This window comes from Capra hircus, chromosome 16 (genome assembly GCF_001704415.2).
Source record: "Capra hircus breed San Clemente chromosome 16, ASM170441v1, whole genome shotgun sequence".
In the NCBI taxonomy this organism is placed as follows: Eukaryota; Metazoa; Chordata; class Mammalia; order Artiodactyla; family Bovidae; genus Capra; species Capra hircus.
The window spans coordinates 49,227,447-49,249,104 of record NC_030823.1 but is presented as its reverse complement, the minus strand read 5'-3'; the positions used below and the strand labels follow the sequence as shown (position 1 = coordinate 49,249,104).

Genomic DNA, 21,658 nt, shown 5'->3' with positions numbered 1-21,658 from the left:
TGGAGTACATCTCTCTCCGTGGATACATCAGGAATACACCTTCAGGCACAGAAGTGCTTGCAGAACACCAGCTGAGAGCGGACAGGAGTACCTGACCAATAAAAAAGAATATATAGAACCACCCAAAACTCGGTAGGAGGAAGCAACTAGGGGGAAAAACAGGAGTGTTAGTAGGACTAGACCTGCCCTCGGCGGGTGGGAGAACTGAAGAAGGGGTTCAATCCCCACATCGGGGCAACTGTCTGAGTCAGAGGAGAAACACTTATTAAGGCTGAGAGTGAAACAGCTGATCTGTGACAGTCTAAATGGAATGAGAATCAGACAGTCCTTGCTGCAGCCATACGTACCCCAGACAAAGGGGCAGGTCCCCTAGAAGGTGCAGTGCCTGGGAGCTGGAGTGTAGGGATTGTGGAGCAATCCCAAGGTGAGGGCTGTTGTTGACTGCAGAGAGATGGGCCAAGGGGACGTGAGGGAGGAGCGGGGTGGGAAATGCCTTTGGAGGAAAGCCAGGCAGCCATGGAAGCAAGGTGATACTGCTGAGTCATGTGTAGGGGATGGAGCCGTCACCCTAGCCTCTTTCTCCCCACAGGCCAGCAAAGGCAGCTGAACAATAGAGAGGCTGTCCAATCAAGCACCTGATGCACCAAACTACAGAGTAGGACCCCACCCAGGGTGCCCCTTTAAGTGCCTGATGCATGGAACAACAGAGAAGGACCTCAGGCAAGGGATCTCTCTAAGTGCCTGAATGGGCGGGGCTACAGAGAAAGACTAGGCAAAGAGGCCTTCTGATCACCAGCTACCAGAAAAAAAAGACTCTGATAGGGCTGCAACTCCTGCAGCTGAGGCAGTCTGTGTCCCTGGACACTTGGCGCGCCAGGATCCCTGCAACCCAAGCAGCTGTACCAACTGCATGCTCAACCCTCACTGGGGCAGAGCTGCCACAGGCAAAAAAAGTCTTGCATCTATGCATGCGGGGTCGCTTGGGTTGTGTCCAACTCTGCAACCCTGTGGCCTGCTAGGCTTCTCTGTTAGTGGGGTTTTCCAGGCAAGAATACTGGAGTGTATTGTCCAATACTGGTTGCCATACCCTTCTAGAGCACTATATTTCCTGATGCCCTAGCTGCTAACTCTCCTGAGTGCCTGGTGCTGGCAGAACCCCTGTGACCCAAGCAGCTGCACCACCTCCACACCTGGTCCTCACAGGGCCAAATCCAAGTCCTCCAGGGCAGCCTCAGGAGCAGACCCCAGTGGATGATCCACATTCAGAGGTGGAAATAAAACCACAATTGAAACCCAGGGGCACTGTGGCTAAGGAAGAAGACACAAAACCTTCCCACCAGCTGTACAAGCTTCAGATTACATCCACACAATCAACTAGGCAGACTCTATTTCTATTGAATATATGAAAGGACACTGAAAGCTCCCACAAAAGAAAACACACTAGTTCTGATAGCTGTGGACATTGGAGGCAAGTATACACAGGAGTAGAACCAGATTAAAGTCTGAGATGCCCCCACAGAAGATCCAGAGACCAGCACAATGTTGGAGGGCATCCCAGGGAGGGGAGGTGGACTCTGACTCCCAGTGAAGGAAAGGAAGCCAACAGCAGAGACTCATGTAAAACATTTATTATTCTTATATTTTGACTTGTTCCATAGTTTCTTTTGGATTTTTTTATCTCTCTTTTTTTATCTTCTGTTGTAGTTGTCGATTTTATTAGCACTATGAGATCTAACTAAGCTTTTGAGTTTTTTTTCTAGTCACACTTTTTATTGCTGTTATAAACCTCTGCCTCTAACTTGGCCTTTAACCTTGGAGTTCTATGGAGTTCTATAGTTTTCCTTTTCTATTTAATTTAATTAAAAAAATTTAAACCAATTATTATTTTTTCTACATTTACTCCTTCGTTTGCTTTTCCTACTGTTCTTTTCCCCTTGAAGTTAATCTTTAATATATATAAATCTTCTTTATCTACTTCTATTTAACCTTGCACGCCTATTCTTTCTTTTCTTTCTTTCCTTTTTTCTCTCACCATATTTGTTAGTTTTGTTTTCATTGCTTTATTCCCCAGTTGGCACCTTGCTTTAATTTTGTTTTCCAGTTTGTGCTTTAGTTAGTTTTGCTCTTAACTGGTGAGTAGCATTTTTGGTTTCCTTTGTTTACCTGGTCAACTGTTGTACTTGTTGGACTGTTTTTATTTTGCTTATGGGTATATATGTATATGTGCATATTTCATTATCTTAATTCTTATTTGCCTGATTTTGTAACTGCCATTTACCTGGGGTTCACCTTTGGTTTCTCATTTATGGGTATTTGTTTTAATCCCATTTAACACCATAACAAACCACCTGTGGAATCTCCGTTCCTGGCCAGAGATCAAGCCCTGAGCCTCTGGAGTGGGAGCACTGACTCCAAGACCCTAGACGACCAGGGAACTAACCCTGGGGAGTATCAAATAGTGAGAACTCCCACAAAGGAAACCACTTGAATACAAGACTTGGCATCACCGAACCATCATCCTGTGCAGGACACCTCATCCAAACAACAAACAAGATGAAAATACAAACCCAATCATCAGCAGACAGATTACCAACTCACTCAGCCCTGCCCATCAGAGGCAAAAAATACACAGCACAAACCTCACCCTACACAAAGCTTACACAAACCACTGGACCAAACTTAGGAGGGCAGAAACCAAAAGGAAGAAAGAATTCAACCTTGAAGCCTGGGAAAAGGAGACCTCAAACACAATAAGTTGAAAAAAAATACTGAAAAGGCACAGAAATACTGCACAAATGAAGGAATAAACTAGAAACACACAAGCCCAAGTAAATGAAGAGGAAATAGGCAAATTACCTGAAAAAGAATTCAGAAATAATTATAGTAAAGATGATCAAAAACCTTGAAAATAGAATGGAGAAAGTGCAAGAATCATTTAACAAAGACCTAGAAGAATGAAAGTATAAACATACAAACAACACAATAACTGAAATTAAAAAATACTCTAGAAGGAATCAATAGCAGAATATCTGAAGCAGAAGAACGGATCAGTGACCTGGAACCCAGAAATAAACCCATGCACCTATGGGTATCTTATTTATGACAAAGGAGGCAAGAATATACAATGGGGAAAAGATAGCCTCTTCAATAAGTGGTGCTGGGAAAACTGGACAGCTACATGTAAAAGAATGAAATTGGAACACTTCCTAACACCATACACAAAAATAAACTCAAAATGGATTAAAGACCTAAATGTAAGACCAGAATCTATAAAACTCTTAGAGGAAAACATAAGCGAACACTTGCTGACACAAATCAAAGCAAGATCCTCTATGACCCACCTCCTAGAGTAATAGAAATAAAAACAAATGTAAACAAGTGGGACCTGATTAAACTTAAAAGCTTTTGCACAGCAAAGGAAACTACAAACAAGGTGAAAAGACAACCCTCAGAATGGGAGATGGTAATAGCAAAGGAAACAATTTACAAAGGATTAATTTCCAAAATATATAAGGAGCTCATACAATTCAATACCAGAAAAACAAACAACCCAATCAAAAAGTGGGAAAAAGACCTAAACAGACATTTCTCCAAAGACCTACAGATGGCTAACAAACACATGAGAAGATGCTCAATATCACTCATTATGAGAGAAATGCAAATCAAAACTACAATAAGATATCACCTCACATTGGTGAGAATGGTCATCATTAAAAAGTCTACAAACAATAAACGCTGGAGAGGGTGTGGAAAAAAACAAACCCTCCTGCACTGTTGGTGGGAATGTAAATTGATACAGCCACTATGGAAGACAGTACGGAGATTCCTTAAAAAACTAGGAATAAAAGCACCATATGACTCAGCAATCCCACTCCTAGGCATATACCCTGAGGAAACCAAAATTTAAAAAGACACATGTACCCCAACACTATTTACAATAGCTAGAACATGGAAGCAACCTAGATGTCCAGCGACAGATGAATGAATAAAGAATTTGTGGTACATATACACAATGGAATATTACTCAATCATAAAAAGAAACGCATTTGAGTCAGTTCTAATGAGGTGGATGAACCTAGAGCCTATTATATAGAGTCAAGTAAGACAGAAAGAGAAAGATAAACATCGTATACTGATACATATATATGGAATCTAAAAAGATGATACCAAAGAATTTATTATCAGGCCAGCAATGGAGAAACAGACATAGAGAACAGACTTATGGACATGGGGAGAGGGCAGGAGAGGGTATGATGTATGCAGAGAGTGACATGGAAACTTACATTACCATATGTAAAATAGATAGCCAATGGGAATTTGTTCTATGTCTCAGGGAACTCAAACAGGGGCTCTGCATCAACCTAGAGGGGTGAGATGGGGAGGAACATAGGAATGAGGTTCAAGAGGAAGGGGTCATATGTATAACCTATGGCTGATTCATGTTGAGGTTTGACAGAAAACCAAAATTCTGTAAAGCAATTATCCTTCAATTAAAAATTATATAAATTTAAAAATAAATCACTTTTTTATCATACGCACACACACACACACACACAAAAGAACATCTGTTTTTGGTGTTAGTTCAAGAAGGTCTTGTAGTCAGTTCTTCATAAAACCGGTCAACTTCAGCTTCTTCTGCATCGGTGGTTAGAGCATAGACTTGGATTACTATGATGTTGAATGGTTTGCCTTGGAAATGAACTGAGATCATTCTGTTGTTTTTGAGAATGTACCCAAATACAAAAGAGTGTTTTGGACAGTTTTTTTTTACTAAAGAGGGCTACTCCATTTCTTCTAAGGGATTCTGGTCCACAGTAGTAGATATAATGGTCATCTGAATTAAATTCGCCCATTCCCATCCATTTTAGTTCATTGATTCCTAAGATGCTGATGTTCACTCTTGCCATCTCCTGCTTGACCATGTCCAACTTACTTTGATTTATGGACCTAACATTCCAGGTTCCTAGGCAATGTTGTTCTTTACAGCATCAGACTTTACTTTCACTACCAGACACATCTGCAACTGAGCATCATTTCCACTTTGGCCCAGATGCTTCATTCTTTCTGGAGCTATTAGAAATTGTCCTCCACTCTTCCCCACTAGCATATTGGATATTTTCCGACCTGGGGGGGGCATCTTTCAGTGTTATATCTTTTTGCCTTCTCATAGTGTTAATGGGGTTCTCACAACAAGAATCCTGAAGTGGTTTGCAATCCCTCCTCCAGCAGACCACGTTTTGTCAGAAGTCTTCAATATGACCACTGGGCCTCCTGGGAAGCTCAATCAGACAAGAAAAAGAAATAAAAGGAATACAAATTGGAGATGAAGAAGTAAAACTGTCCCTATTAGCAGGTGGCATGATACTATACACAGAAAATCCTAAAAACGCACCCCAAAATTACTGGAACTCATCAGTGAATTCAGTAAAGTTCAGGATACAAAATGATTACACAGAAACCTGTTGCATTTCTATACACCAACAAACTATCAGAAAGAGAAATGAAGAAAACAATCCCATTTACAATCACACCAAAAAAAGACTAAAACACCCAGGACAAACTCTAACACCAGGCTCCTCCGTCCATGGGATTTGCCAGGCAAGAGTACTGGAGTGGGGTGCCACTGCCTTCTCCGAACTAAGGAAGTAAAACACCTGTAATCAGAAAACTATGAGACACTGAAAAAAGACATTAAAGATGACACAAACAGATGCAAAGACATACCATGCTCATGGATTGGAAGAATATTGTTAAAATGACCATACTACCCAAGGCAATCTACAGATTCAGTGCAATCCCTATCAAAATACCAATGGCGTTTTTCACAGAACTAGAATAAAGAATTTAAAAATTTGTATGGCAACTCAAAGACCCCAAATAGCCAAAACAATCTCTTCCCGACCCAGGGATCCAACGCAGGTCTCCTGCATTGTAGGCAGACGCTTTACCATCTGAGCCACCAGGAAATTCAAGGTAGAACTGAGTAAACTTGTAATTCTAAATGTTCATATCAGGAAAGGAGATAGGCTAAAACTTAATGTGCTAAATATCCAACACAAAGGGTTATAAAAAGGGCTGTGATATAAACCCAAAGAAAGCAGAAAAACAAAAAAGATCAGAAATTAAGGCTACAAAACAAACATGTGATAAAGATGTTCCTCAAAGCCAGAAGTTTGTACTTTTGGAAGATTTATAAAATTGACAAATCTCCAATGAAAACGATAAATAAAAGAGAAGAAACAAGTCATCCGTATAAGAAGAAAAGGGTCTGTAAACACAGACATGAAAAAAATGTAACAATGTCATCAACAACTCTATAGCAATAAATCTGAAAATTGAGACAATTGACAATTATTAGAAAAATAGTACTAAACAAAATTGTTCTGAGAACAAAAACTAGAAAACTTAAAAATTCCTGTAGCTGTAAAAGAAATTCAATCAATAAGCAAACAGGTTCCCTCCAAGAAAACTCTAGGCTCTGAGGCTTCCCTGTCCCATTCTGTGAGATGTCTGAGGTTCAGAATGCTCCAGTCTCACACACTTTCTTCTGGGAAGGAGAGGCAAAAGGCTCACTCTCTGACTCATTTCAAAGGATCACTCAACTTTTGCTACCAGAGCCCGACAGTGAAAACAGGGAAAGAAAAATCACAGCCCAATTCACTCTCCAGTTGAAGAACCACCAGGCTCAGCCACACACATAGACGGATGACACATTACAACCAAGATGGATTTGTTCAGCCTTAGAAACCAGGTTGGAGAAGACAATGGCAACCCACTCCAGTACACTTGCCTGGAAAATCCCAGGGACGAGGAGCCTGGTGGGCTGCAGTCCATGGGGGTCGCTAGGAGTCGGACACGATTGAGCAACTTCACTTTCACTTTTCACTTTCATGTATTAGAGAAGGAAATGGCAGATCACTCCAGTATTCTTGCCTGGAGAATCCCAGGGACGAGGGAGCCTGGTGGGCTGCCGTCTCTGGGTTTCCACAGAGTCGGACATGACTGAAGCAACTTAGCAGCAGCAGCAGCAGCAGCAGCAGCAGAAACCAGGTCAATTCACCACAGGAACAGATTAGAGAAGAGAAGTACGTGACCAACTCAGTCCATGCAGAAAACAGCATTGAGGAGAGTGCACATCCCACACAGGTTTCTTAAAAACTTAGCAAATTTGCATTAGAAATGAACTTCTTTAACGTGGTAAGGAATGTCTGCCAACAAGGGGCTTCCCTGGTGGTCTCCTTCCACTGCAGGTGGGACAGGTTTGATCCCCACTGGGGGAACTAAGATCCCGCAAGCCACTTGGCAAGACCCAAAAAAAAAAAAAAAAATTAAAAGCATTTCCTTTAAGACTGAGAACAAAGCCACTGGGTCTTCCAACAGGATCACACAGAGAAGAAAGAAACACAAGGCGTGATGAGTAGAAGGGGAAACAGTGGTTAATTTCAGATAATATGATTGTGTATGTAGAAAATCCAAATGAATACAGACATAAACTGTTACTGTTGTTGAGACAATTTAGTAATGTTGCTAGACACAAATTCAATAATAAAAATCAAAGATAGTCCTCCTTATCAGAACAAATAATGAGAATAAGATTTGGAAAACTTATCATTTACAATCACGCCAGCAAAACCGTAGTTCTTGGGAATAAATACAACAAAGAGTAAGACCCCTGATGAGAAAATGATGAAGCCCATTCAGTTCAGTTCAGTCACTCAGTTGTGTCCGACTCTTTGCGACCCCATGAATCGCAGCACGCCAGGCCTCCCTGTCCATCACCAACTCCCAGAGTTCACTCAAACTTACATCCATCGAGTCAGTGATACCATGCAGCCATCTCATCCTCTGTCGTCCCCTTCTCCTCCTGCCCCCAATCCCTCCCAGCATCAGAGTCTTTTCCAATGAGTCAACTCTTCACATGAGATAGCCAAAGTATTGCAGTTTCAGCTTTAGCATCATTCCTTCTAAAGAAATCCCAGGGCTGATCTCCTTCAGAATGGACCGGTTGGATCTCCTTGCAGTCCAAGGGACTCTCAAGAGCCTTCTCCAATACCACAGTTCAAAAGCATCAATTCTTCGGCCCTCAGCTTTCTTCACAGTCCATGGAAAGACCACTGGAAAAACCATAGCCTTGACCAGACGGACCTTTGTTGGCAAAGTAATGTCTCTGCTTTTGAATATGCTATCTAGGTTGGTCACAACTTTCCTTCCAAGGAGTAAGCGTCTTTTAATTTCATGGCTGCAGTCACCATCTGCAGTGATTTTGGAGCCCAGAAAAATAAAGTCAGCCACTGTTTCCACATCTATTGCCCATGAAGTGATGGGACCAGATGCCATGACCTTTGTTTTCTGAATGTTGAGCTTTAAGCCAACTTTTTCACTCTCCTCTTTCACTTTCATCAAGAGGCTCTTTGGTTTTTCACTTTCTGCCATAAGGTTGGTGTCATCTGCATATCTGAGGTTATTGATATTTTCTCCTGGCAATCTTGATTCCAGCTTGTGCTTCTTCCATCCTAGCGTTTCTCATGATGTACTCTGCATATAAGCAGGGTGACAATATACAGCCTTGACGTACTCCTTTTCCTGTTTGGAACCAGTCTGTTGTTCCATGTCCAGTTCTAACTGTTGCTTCCTGACCTGCATACAGGTTTCTCAAGAGGCAGGTCAGGTGGTCTGGTATTCCCATCTCTTTCAGAATTTTCCACAGTTTATTGTGATCCACACAGTCAAAGGCTTTGGCGTAGTCAATAAAGCAGAAATAGATGTTTTTTCTGGAACTCTCTTGCTTTTTCCATGATCCAGCGGATGTTGGCAATTTGATCTCTGGTTCCTCTGGCTTTTCTAAAACCAGCTTGAACATCTGGAAGTTCACAGTTCACGTATTAGGTGACATTAAACTGAAAGAAAGTGTTAGCTGCTCAGCTATGTTCGACTCTGTGAGACCCAATGGACTGCAGCCTGCCAGACTTCTCTATACATGAGATTTTCCAGGCAAAAGTACTGGACTGGATTGCCACTTCCTTCTCCAGGGGATCTTTCCAACATAGGAATTGAACCTGGGTCTCCTGCATTCCAGGCAGATTCTTTACCAGCTGAGCCAGCAGGGAAACCTTGGGTAACATTAAACAAGACCTAAATAAAGGTGGCACAGTGGTAAAGAATCTTCCTGCAATGCAGGAATCACAGGAGATGCAGGTTTGATCCCTGGTTGGGAAGATCCCTTGGAGGAGGGAATGGCAACCCACTCCAGTACTCTTGCCTGGGAAATCCCATGGACAGAGGAGCCTGGTGAGCTACTACAGTCCATGGGGTCGCAAAGAGTTGGACACAACTGGGAATGCACACAAATAAAAAGTAAATGGAATGAATGACCCGGTTTCATCAATAAACAGAAGTCACTGGGCGATGGTAAAACGGAAGGGGGGCTGTTTTAAGTGCAAAAGGCTTAAGAGACAAGCCGACCATTTGCAGGGTGGGGGTCTCATTTGGATCCTAAGTCAAGCAAGAAAGTGTAAAAGACATTTTTGAGATAAAGTGTGGAAACAAACACGAGTTGGTATTAGATTTTATTAAGAAATCAATGTTAATTTTGTTGGAGTCAATGATGAGTTTGTGGTTATGCTAAAATGAGTCTTTATCTGTTAGAACCATGTACTAAAGTGTTCACAGGTGAAACAGTGTACCTGAGATTTTCCTCAAAACACATCAGCCCAGTGCTAAAATTGAGGAGCAGTAGAAGCAATAGGTCCCTTCATGGATCACTGCCTTGTCATGGCGAAGGGGTTTGCATAATTCAATGAAGCTATGAGCCACGCACCGCGGCTGTGATGGTGCAGAAGCGCGGCCGAGAGGAGCTACCCCACGTCCAAGGTGAGGAGCAGTGGCTGCACTTTGCTGGAGCAGCTGTGAAGAGATACCCCATGTCCAAGGTAAGAGAAACCCAAGTAAGATGGTAGGCACTGAGAGAGGGCATCAGAGGGCAGACAGACAGAAGCCACAATCACAGACAACTAGCCAGTCTGATCATATGGACCACAGCCTTGTCTAACTCGATGAAACTAAACCATGCCGTGTGGGGCCACCCAAGATGGACGGGTTATGGTGGAGAGGTCTGACAGAATGTGGTCCACTGGAGAAGGGAATGGCAAACCACTTCAGTATTCTTGCCTTGAGAACCCCACGAACAGTATGAAAAGGCAAAAAGATAGGACACTTAAAGATGAACTCCCCAGATCGGTAGATGCTCAATATGCTATTGGAGATCAGTGGAGAAATAACTCCAGAAAGAATGAAGGGATGGAGCCAAAGCAAAAACAACACCCAGTAGTGGGTGGGAAGCAAGGTTCGATGCTGTAAAGAGCAATATTGCATAGGAATCTGGAATGTTAGGTCACTGAATTGGAAATGGTCAAACAGGAGATGACAAGAGTGAACATCAACATTCTAGGAATCAGTGAACTAAGATGGACTGGAATGGGTGAATTTAACTCAGATGACCATTATATCTACTACTGTGGGCAGGAATCTCTTAGAAGAAATGGAGTAGCCATCATAGTCAACAAAAGAGTCTGAAATGCAGTACTTGGATGCAATCACAAAAATGACAGAACGATCTCTGTTTGTTTCCAAGGCAAACCATTCAATATCATGGTAATCAAAGTCTATGCCCTGTCCAGTAATGCTGAAGAAGCTAATTTGAACAGTTCTATGAAGACCTACAAGACCTTCTAGAACTAACACCTAAAAAAGATGTCCTTTTCATTATAGGGCACTGGAATGCAAAAGTAGGAAGTCAAGAAACACCTGGAGTAACAGGCAAATTTGGCCTTAAGCAGGGCAAAGGCTAATAGAGTACTGCCAAGAGAACGCACTGGTCATAGCAAACACCTTCTTCCAACAACACAAGAGAAGACTCTACACATGGACATCACCAGATTATCGACACCAAAATCAGATTGATTATATTCATTGCAGCCAAAGATGGAGAAGCTCTATACAGTCAGCAAAAACAAGACCGGGAGCTGACTGTGGCTCAGATCATGAACTCTATTGCCAAATTCAGACTGAAATTGAAGAAAGTGGAGAAAACCACTAGACCATTCAGGTATGACCTGAATCAAATCCCTTATGACTATACAGTGGAAGTGAGAAATAGATTTAAGGGACTAGATCTGATAGAATGCCTGATGAACTATGGACGGAGGTTCATGACATTGTACAGGAGACAGGAATCAAGACCATCCCCAGGAAAAAGAAATGCAAAAAAGCAAAATGGCTGTCTGGGAAGCATTATAAATATCTGCGAAGAGAAGGGAAGTGAAAAGCAAAGGAGAAAAGGAAAGAGATACCCATTTGAATGCAGAGTTCCAAAGAATAGCAAGGATAGATAAGAAAGCCTTCCTCAGTGATCACTGCAAAGAAATAGAGGAAAACAACAGAATGAGGAAGACTAGAAATCTCTTCAAGAAAATTAGAGATAACAAGGGAACATTTCATGCAAAGATGGGCTCAATAAAGTACAGAAATGGTAGGGATCTAACAGAAGCAGAAGATATTAAGAAGAGGTGGCAAGAATATACAGAAGAACTGTACAAAAAAGATCTACATGACCCAGATACATGATGGTGTGATCACTCACCTAGAGCCAGACATCCTAGAATGTAAAGTCAAGTGGGCCTTAGGAAGCATCACTACAAACAAAGCTACTGAAGGTGGTGGAATTCCAGTTGAGCTATTTCAAATCCTGAAAGATGATGCTGTGAAAGTGCTGCATGCAATATGCCAGCAAATTTGGAAAACTCAGCAGTGGCCACAGGACTGGAAAAAGTAAGTTTTCATTCTAATTACAAAGAAAGGCAATGCCAAAGAATGCTCAAACTACTGCACAATTGCACTCATCTCACATGCTAGTAAAGTAATGCTTAAAATTCTGCAAGCCAGGCTTCAGCAATACGTCAACCGTGAACTTCCAGATGTTCAAGCTGGTTTTAGAAAAGCCAGAGGAACCAGAGATCAAATTGCCAACATCCGCTGGATCATGGAAAAAGCAAGAGAGTTCCAGAAAAAACATCTATTTCTGCTTTATTGACTACGCCAAAGCCTTTGACTGTGTGGATCACAATAAACTGTGGAAAATTCTGAAAGAGATGGGAATACCAGACCACCTGACCTGCCTCTTGAGAAACCTGTATGCAGGTCAGGAAGCAACAGTTAGAACTGGACATGGAACAACAGACTGGTTCCAAACAGGAAAAGGAGTACGTCAAGGCTGTATATTGTCACCCTGCTTATATGCAGAGTACATCATGAGAAACGCTAGGATGGAAGAAGCACAAGCTGGAATCAAGATTGCCAGGAGAAAATATCAATAACCTCAGATATGCAGATGACACCAACCTTATGGCAGAAAGTGAAAAACCAAAGAGCCTCTTGATGAAAGTGAAAGAGGAGAGTGAAAAAGTTGGCTTAAAGCTCAACATTCAGAAAACAAAGGTCATGGCATCTGGTCCCATCACTTCATGGCAAATAGAAGGAGAAACAGTGGAAACAGTGGCTGACTTTATTTTTCTGGGCTCCAAAATCACTGCAGATGGTGACTGCAGCCATGAAATTAAAAGACGCTTACTCCTTGGAAGGAAAGTTATGACCAACCTAGACAGCATATTGAAAAGCAGAGACATTACTTTGTCAACAAAGGTCTGTCTCGTCAAGGCTATGGTTTTTCCAGTGGTCATGTATGGATGTGAGAGTTGGATTATAAAGAAAGCTGAGCACTGAAGAATTGATGCTTTTGACCTGTGGTATTGGAGAAGGCTCTTGAGAGTCCCTTGGACTGCAAGGAGATCCAACTAGTCCATCCTAAAGGAGATCAGTCCTGGGTGTTCACTGGAAGGACTGATGTTGAAGCTGAAACTCCAATACTTTGGCCACCTGATGCGAAGAACTGACTTACTAGAAAAGACCCTGATCCTGGGAAAGATTGAGGGCAGGAGGAGAAGGGGATGACAGAGGATGAGATGGTTGGAAGGCATCACTGACTCAATGGACAAGGGTTTGGGTGGACTCTGGGAATTGGTGATGGACAGGGAGGCCTGGCATGCTGCAGTTCATGGGGTCACAAAGAGCTGGACATGACTGAGTGACTGAACTGAACTGAATGAGCCATGCCATGCAGGGCCACCGAAGATGGACAGGTCATAGTAGAGAGTTCAGACAAAACATAATCCACTGGAGGAAGGAATGGCAAACCATCCCAGTATACTTGACATGAGAAGCTCACTGTATAAAAGGCCAAAAAGATATGGAACCAAAAGACGAGTCCTCGTTCTGAAGGTGTCCAATATGCTACTGGGGAAGAGCAGAGGAGAATTACCAATAGGCCCAGAATGAATGAAGCAGCTAGGTCAAAGCGGATACTAAGTTCAGGTGTGGATGTGTCTGGTGATGAGAGCAAAACCCAATGCTGCAAAGAACAGTATTATATAGGAACCTGGAATAGGTCCACGAATCAGGGAAAGTTGGACGTGGTCAAGCAGGAAATGGTAAGAATAAACATGGATGTCCTAGGAATAGCAAACTAAAATGGACAGGAATGGGTGAATTTAATTCAGATGACAATTATATCTGCTACTATGGGCAAGAATCCCATAGAAGAAACGGAGTAACCCTCATAATCAACAAAAGAGTCCATAATACAGTATTTGGGTGCAACCTCAAAAATGACAGAATTATCTTGGTTCATTTCCAAGGCAAGCCATTCAACATCACAGTAACCTAAGTCTATGCCCCTACCACTGATACTGAAGAAGCTGTAGTCGATCAGTTCTATGAAGACCTAGAAGACCTCCTAGAACTAACACCTAAAAAAAGATGTTCTACTCATCATCAGGGATTGGAATGCAAAAGTAGGAGGTCAAGATATACCTGGAATAACAGGCAAGTTTGGCCTTGGAGAACAAAATGAAGCAGGGCAAAGGTTAACTGAATTCTGCCAAGAGATTGCACTAGTCATAGCAAATATCCTTTTTCAATGACACAAGAGATGACTCTACACATGGACATCGTCAAATGGTTAATACCGAAATCAAATTGATTACATTTTTTGTAGCTGAAGATGGAGAAGCTGTATACTGTCAGCAAAAACAAGACATGGAGCTGACTGTGGCTCAGATCATCAGCTCCTCATAGCAAAATTCAGGCTTAAACTAAAGAAAACTGGGAAAAACAATAGGCCAGCCAGGTATGACTTAAATCAAATCCTGTATGAATTCACAGTAGAGGTAATGAATAGATTCAAGGGACTAGATCTAATAGTATATCTGAAGAACTATGGACAGAGGTCCACAATATTGTACAGGAGATGGTGAATAAAACCATCCAAAAGAAAAAGAAAAGCAAGAAGGCAAAGTGGTTATCTGAGGAGGCTTTACAAATAGTGAAAGAATGAAGAGAAGAGAAAAGCAAAGGAGAGAGGGAAACACACATCCAATTAAATGCAAGGTTCCAAAAAATAGCTAGAAGAGACAAGAAGGCCTTCTTCAATGAACAATGCTTAATAATTGAAGAAAACAACAAAAGGGGAAAGACTAGAAGTCATTTCAGGAAAACTGGAAACATCAAGGGAGCATTCTGCCCAAAGGCGGGCACAATAAAGGATAAAAATGATAGAGACCTAGTAGATGCTGAAGAGATCAAGAAGTAATGGAAAGGATACACGAAGGAACTATATAAAAAAGATGTTAGTGAACCAATTACTAGAACGGTGTGGTTAGTCACTCAGAGTCAGACATTCTGGAGTGCAAAGTCAAGTGGGCCTTAAGAAGCACTGCTATTAATAAGATGGTGGATTCGATGAAATTCCAGCAGAACTATTCAAACCCCTAAAGGATGAGGCCATCAAGGTTTTGCATTCATTATGTCAGCAAATCTGGAAGACCCAGGAGTGGCCATGGGATTGGAAAAGGTCAATCCTCATCCCAATTCCCAAGAAGGGTAATATCAAAGAATGTGCTAACCATCGGACAATTGCACTCATTTCTCGTGCTAGTAAGGTTGAGCTTAAAATCTTGCATGCTAGGCTTCAGCATTATGCAAACCAAGAACTTCCAGATGTCCAATCAGGGTTTAGAAAAGGAAGAGGACATAGAGATCAAATTGCTAACATTCGCTGGATTATAGACAAAATAAGGGAATTTCAGAAAAACATCTATCTCTGTTTCATCGACTACATTAAAGCCTTTGACTGTGTGGAACATGACAAACTGTGGAAAGCTCTAGAGAGATGGGAATACTAGACCATCTTACTTGTCTCCTGAGAAACCTGATGCAAGTCAAGAAGCGACAGTTAGAACCCTGCATGGAACAATTGATTGGTTCAAGATTGAGAAAGGAGTATGACAGGGCTGTCTGCTGTCACCCTGTTTGTTTAACCTATATGCTGAGCACATCATGAGAAACGCCAGGGTGGATGAGTTATAAGCTGGAATCAAGATAGGAGGGAGAAACATCAACAACGTCAGATATGCCGATGATATCACCTCTAAGCTGAAGCTCCAATACTTTGGCCACCTGATGCAAAGAACTGACATTTGAAAAGACCCTGATGCTGGGAAAGATTGAAGGCAGGAGGAGAAGGGGACAACAGAGGGTGAGATGGTTGGATGGCATCTCTGACTCGATGGACATGAGTTTGAGCAAGCTCTGGGAGTTGGTGATGGACAGGGAAGCTTGGTATGCTGCAGTCCATGGGGTCCCAAAGAGTTGGACCTGGCTGAGCAATTGAACTCAACCACTCTAATGGCAGAAAGTGAAGAGGAACTATAAACACCCTCTTGATGAGGGTGAAGGTGGAGAGTGAAAAAGCCAGCTTAAGACTAAATTTAAAGAAAACTAAGACCATAGCATCTGGTCCCATTATTGCATGGCAAATAGAAGGGGAAAAGGTGGAAGTAGTGGTAGAGTTCCTCTTCTTGGTCTCCAAAATCACTGGGGACCATGACTGCAGCCATGAAATCAGAAGACAATGGCTTCTTGGCAGGGAAGCAATGACAAATCTAGACTGTGCTGAAAAGCAGAGACGTTACTCTGCTGACAAAGACAGTTCAATTCAGTCGCTCAGTCGTGCCCAACTTTGCGACCCCATGAACTGCAGCACGCCAGGCTTCCCTGTCCATCACCAACTCCCAGAGCTTGCTCAAACTCATATCCATAGAATTGGTGATGCCATCTAACCATCTCATCCTCTGTCGTCCCCTTCTCCTGCCTTCAGTCTTTCCCAGCATCAGGGGCTTTTCAAATGAGTCAGTTCTTTGCATCAGGTGGCCAAAGTATTGGAGCTTCAGCTTCATCATCAGTTCTTCCAGTAAATATCCAGGACTGATTTCCTTTAGGATTGACTGGTTTGATCTTCTTGCAGTCCAAGGGACTCTCAAGAGTCTTCTCCAGCACCATAGTTCAAAAGCATCAATTCTTCAGTGCTCAGCTTTCTTTATGGTCCAACTTTCACATCCATACATGACTAATGGAGAAACCATAGCTTTGAATAGACGGACCTTTAATGCCGACAAAGGCCCATCTAGTCAAAGCTACGAAGTCCATATAGTCAAGGATATGGTCTTCCCAGTGGTCACATATGGTTGTAAGAGCTGGATATAAAGAAGGCAGAATGCCAAAGAATTGATGCCTTTGAACTGTGGTGCTGGAGAAGACTCTGAAAGTCCCTTGGACACCAAGGATACCAAACCGGTCAACCTTAAGGGAGATCAACCCTGAATATTCACTGGAAGGACTGATGCTGAAGCTGAAGCTCCAGTATTTTGGTCATCCAGTGACACCCAAAGGAGAATTCAAGAAAAGCTACATATTAGAGGAAGATAAATGCAACGTATCTCCCATCATGACAGGTAAGGAACATCCATCGATCAACACAGAGGAAGATGAATGACAGCGAAATGGTGGAACTTAAGCAGGCTGGTCACAATAAGTGATGTTCAAGAGGCCAACGATTGTAACCAGTTTGTCTGTGTGTCCTGACTCCTGCCTGTGTTCCTGGCATTGTCAACAGTGATCCCTTTAACTCTTCTAACAGAGTCCTGGTTGGACAGTTCAACCTCATCTGTAATTAGGGACACGCAGAGTAAAGCCACATAAACTATTACTGCACAGTCATCAGTCTGAGTAACACATTAGAAGCCTGAGGATACCAGGTGCCAGCAAGGACAGGAAGCAGGGGGAAGGTTTGTTCACTCTCGGTGGGAGCGGAAACTGGGACAGATGCTTTGAAAAGAGTTCAGCATCGCCTCGTAAAGTTAAAAATATAACGCCCTCCGCACTAGGATCTGATCGCTGCTATGAGAAGCTGCCACACAGTCAGTTAACTTAACACAAATGAGTTATTATCCTGCAACTCTGGAGGTCGGAAGTCTGAAATGAGCCCCACGGAGCTAAAACCAAGATGTCAGCTAGGCTGCCCTCCTCTTCAGCAACTCTGGGGCACAGTCCGTCTTCTTGCTTTTTCTGGTTTCTAGAGGTCGCCCACAGGTCTTGGCCAAAACCCACCCTACCAACTTAAAAGCCACTAAAGTCAGGTGGGCCTTCTCATCAGCTCTTCCTGGCTCCCCCCTGCCCTCTGTTCTATCAGAAGGACACCTCTAACTGCTCTGGGCCCAGCAAGGGGGCACTCTTTCTGTCCCCTTCTGATGTCTGTGTCAGAAGCTTTCCCTATCTCTATTAAACTTTAATAAAACTTTGCTACACAAAAAGCTCCAAGTAGTCAAGCCTCGTCTCTGACCCCAGATGGAAATCCTCTCCTCCGGAGGACACAAATTCTGGTGTTAACACACGACTCACAGCAGCAACCTTTCAATGCTGTACTACTTTCCGGAGGCTGCCACAGCAAAGTGCCATGAACTGGCTGTCTAAGAACAAGATGTTCTCTTGTCTTAGAACAAGATATTCTCTCATAGTTCTGGAGGCCAGAAGCCTGATATCAAGATGCCAGCTCCCTCTGACGTGCTTAGCGAGGCCCTCGTACAGACTCCGCTCCTCGGTCCTGGTTCCCAGGCTCATGGCAGCGCAGCTCCAGTCCATGTTGTGAGGCAAACCACTGACTGAAACCACTGACCCTCACCAGGCACCACAGTAACCACTTGCATGAGGTATCTTAAACAGGAGGGCCTGGTAAGGAACACAGAACTAACAAGCTACCACCAACCACAAGAATTCAGCAAAGGTCAAAAGGAGAGGGAAACGACAGTGCAGTGTTCTTGCCTAGAGAATCCCAGGGTCGGGAGAGCCTGGTGGGCTGCTGTCTATGGGGTCGCATAGAGTCGGACACGACTAAAGTGACTTGGCAGCTGCAGCTGCGACACTGGGGGTTTGCACATCAGAGTACTTTTGTTGTTGTTGAGGAGACAGAACTCCCCTCCTAACACATAAATAACAGGAACCATACAAGACCTTGCAAAGCAGAGTTCGTTAAGAGCAGTAACTCTGGAAACAACCCTGGGCAGCAGCAATAGGATACACTGTGAGATCCACCCTGGGCGAGCTGGGTGGTGACAAAGATGAGTGACCTACAGCTTGTGCAAGAGTGTGGATGGGTCTCTCGCACAGCTGGGAGGGAGGAAGACACAAGCACATGCTGTTTCCCTTCCCCCTTCCCCTGCTCAGGTGGGCAGGATCCACGGTGGCCCAGACTGGGCATCAGAGTCTGCATGGGGGAAGGCAGTGAGCCTAGAGTTGGGTAAGAGAGTCCAGCCAGGGCCAGGGTGGGGGGTCGATGTCCACAGTGTGCTCCACCCGCTCAAGCCTGTGAGGCCTGACATGGCGTTGGAGCCTCATAATCTCCTGACAAAATACTTGTCCATTACAAAGGTGACTTCCCAGGGGAGATGCAGGCAGACACCACCTTAAACAAGTGGTCAGAGCAGAGTGACAGGTGGCATCACTTCTGTGACCTTCCTGCCAAAGACATGTAATGGGAATTTGATTCCGAGGAAACACCAGACAAATCCAAACAGAGGGGTTTTCCACAAAAGCCACTGAACTCTAACCTTCGAAGTTCTCAAGATCATGGAGCCAAGGAAAGCCTGACTTGGAGGAGACTGAAGAAACACGTTAATAGCTCAGTGTGGTTGGGGAGCCCAGACTGGACCCTTTCTGGTCTGTGACTTTATAGGATCAGCTGGCAGAAGGTGTTTGTCTGTGGCCAATGATCAGATGTCCTGACATGTCCGAGTCCTCCTCCCGACTGTGACAGTCGTGTGTGGTTGTGCTGGAGACTGCCCTGATATGCAGGGAATGCGAACAGAAGTGTCTGCAGGTGACAGAGCATCACGTAGGCAACTTATTCTCAAATACTCCAGGAAGACAAGGTTTTTGATGCTGAACTTGAAACTTTTAGGTAAGTTCGAGATTATTTCAAAAATTAAAAAAATACACAGTGTTATTCCATGTATATACATATATGGATTAAAACAGGTGAAACTTACATTGTTTAGAAATGGTAAAACTAAAGAAAATCAAGAAGTCAGGCTGTGGTCATGGGGATGAGGGTCGGCTGTGGGGCAAGGGAGGGGTTGGAACACTGACAAGGTTCCATTTCTGGCCTAGGGCACTGGCTGCTGATGGAGTACTGTGAATCCCCGCACCAGCCTCTGCAGAGACAACTATCTGGGAATTCTTTCAACTGTCGGTACCAGGGCAGGCCCGCCCATCACCTAGTTCAGTACTTGGTTCACAGTGGATGTTCAAGGAGTGTTTGCCCGATACATAACGTGAGCACATAAAACGAATATTTGTTTATGGAAAACAAAATAATACAGGTTTCCAGAAACAGGCTAATCATTACAAACCAAACTGAGATGATCTCGGAATTCCTTCCTTGGCCCGGACACTCCGGGTCCCTCCTCACCGGCCCGCTCGCCCTCGAGTTTTGCTCAACGGTTTCCTAGATGTGCAAGGACAGCATAGCCACGTCCGCCTGGAACCTGCACGGAGCCGGGAACCCAGGCTGCACCTGCACACGGGGGTTCCTGAAACCGGTGGGGGCGGGGCCTGAAACCGCTGGGGAGGGTCCTGAAACCCGGGGCGGGGAGGGGGGCTGAAACTCGCCGCGGGGACGGCCGGGCACCTGAAACCGGCCCGGGGCCGTCCGAAGGCCCAGAAATCGGCCAGGGCGACCCCCTCACTAGGAGTTATTTCTCAGGCAGAACTTCCACGGCGGAGGCGCTGATTTGTGCCTCGGGGGTGGCCAGAGTTCCCAAGCCCAACCGCAGGCTCTAGGGCCAACGGACCCACCTGTCAGCGGCACCTCCGGGTCGGAGCAGCGCGGGATCTGGGCGGAGAAGCTCCTCCGAGTCCGCTGGCGGCGCGGTTTGGAGCGGGCAGCTCCATGGCAACGGACGGCTCCATTTCAGGGCGGGGGTGCCCGCTCACCCCCCGCCAAATCGGTGGCTCGCCCCGGCGGCGCCCCCGCGCAGGCGCAGCGCTGCCGAGGCGGCAACGTGCAACCCGAGCGCGGGACGGACGGACGCTGGTACGCTGTTGGTGATTACAGCCGGAGACAAGCGCGCTGGGCCGAGCGGAGGGTCGCGGGGCATCCGGACTACCAGGCTGTGGCGGAGGAGACTGACGCCGCTTGGTAGTACGAATGCAGCCCCAGGCTGCCTCCCCTCCCAAGCGGGTTGAAGAACGGATTAGGTGTTAATTTTAGTGACTGTAGAGTTCACGTAAAATAGAGGTTTCTCACTTCTCTTTTTGAGACCAGAGGCCTGGAACAATATGCCACGCTGGGCTGGAGCTGAATTGAGTCCTCCCTGCTCACTGTGCACACCCCAGCCTTGTCTGGGGTTAGCGTGGTACATTTCCACCTGTCCCGAGGGTGTTTGCAGTCTGGACTCAGGGTGTGAAGAAAGTGTTGAATACTGCCCCAAAGCCGCAGGTGCGAGGCCTCGCACCAAGGCCAGAGAAGCGGAGCTCACGACCAAGGTCACCTCTGAAACTGACGGAACCCCTTTGTACTTTGCCCAAAGTCCCTGATGATCACTAAGGAGCTTCCTGACTCCCTATTAGGCAGATGCGCACTCTAGTAAGCACCCTTTAGAGCCCCAACCAATCACCTAAAGCCAACCAACCATCCAGCAGGAATTTTGTCTTGAGGCTATTAAAAATTGGTTATTAATCCAAGAAAACTGTCCGTTTTCCCTCGTTTGTCAGGAGGTCCACCCGCTGTGCTTGCAGTGCTCACATTATCTCTGCTTTTTGTTCTTAATAAACTGACTCCCTTCTGAAATGCTCTGTGTCTGGAAATTACTGCCTCAACAGAAGGATCCCTCTAGCCAGTGCAGTTGGTGCTGGGCACTGGACCCCCAGCTGATTGGTGTATTCCCTGCTCTTGCAGAGCCCAGTAACTTCCAGCGTGCCTGTGCCTTGCAAGGCTGCTGGCCCTGCTGGGCAGTCGCTGGCTTTGTCCAGCGGCTCCTGATGCCACAGTGGGATCCAGGAAGTCCTGTAGTTTCATCCTGGGACGGCAAGATCCATCAGAGCCATCCAGCCTGGCTAAAAGTGCAGCATCTCTTACGATTGTGAACTTCATCGGGAGAGCGATCACCTCTGTAGTCCTCCCCCGGAAGTGCTGCCCAGACCTCTTCCCTCCTGG

The 21,658-nt window shown here is 44.7% G+C and overlaps 1 protein-coding gene across 1 annotated transcript in view; it reads right to left on the bottom strand.

Annotated features, from left to right (window-relative positions):
- The window catches only part of CFAP74 (cilia and flagella associated protein 74), an 85,898-nt gene extending 65,452 nt beyond the window's left edge, over positions 1-20,446 (bottom strand). The window contains exon 1 of the mRNA XM_018059948.1: positions 20,299-20,446. The gene's annotated coding sequence lies outside the window, so the exon portion shown is untranslated. The remainder of the gene's footprint in view (positions 1-20,298) is intronic.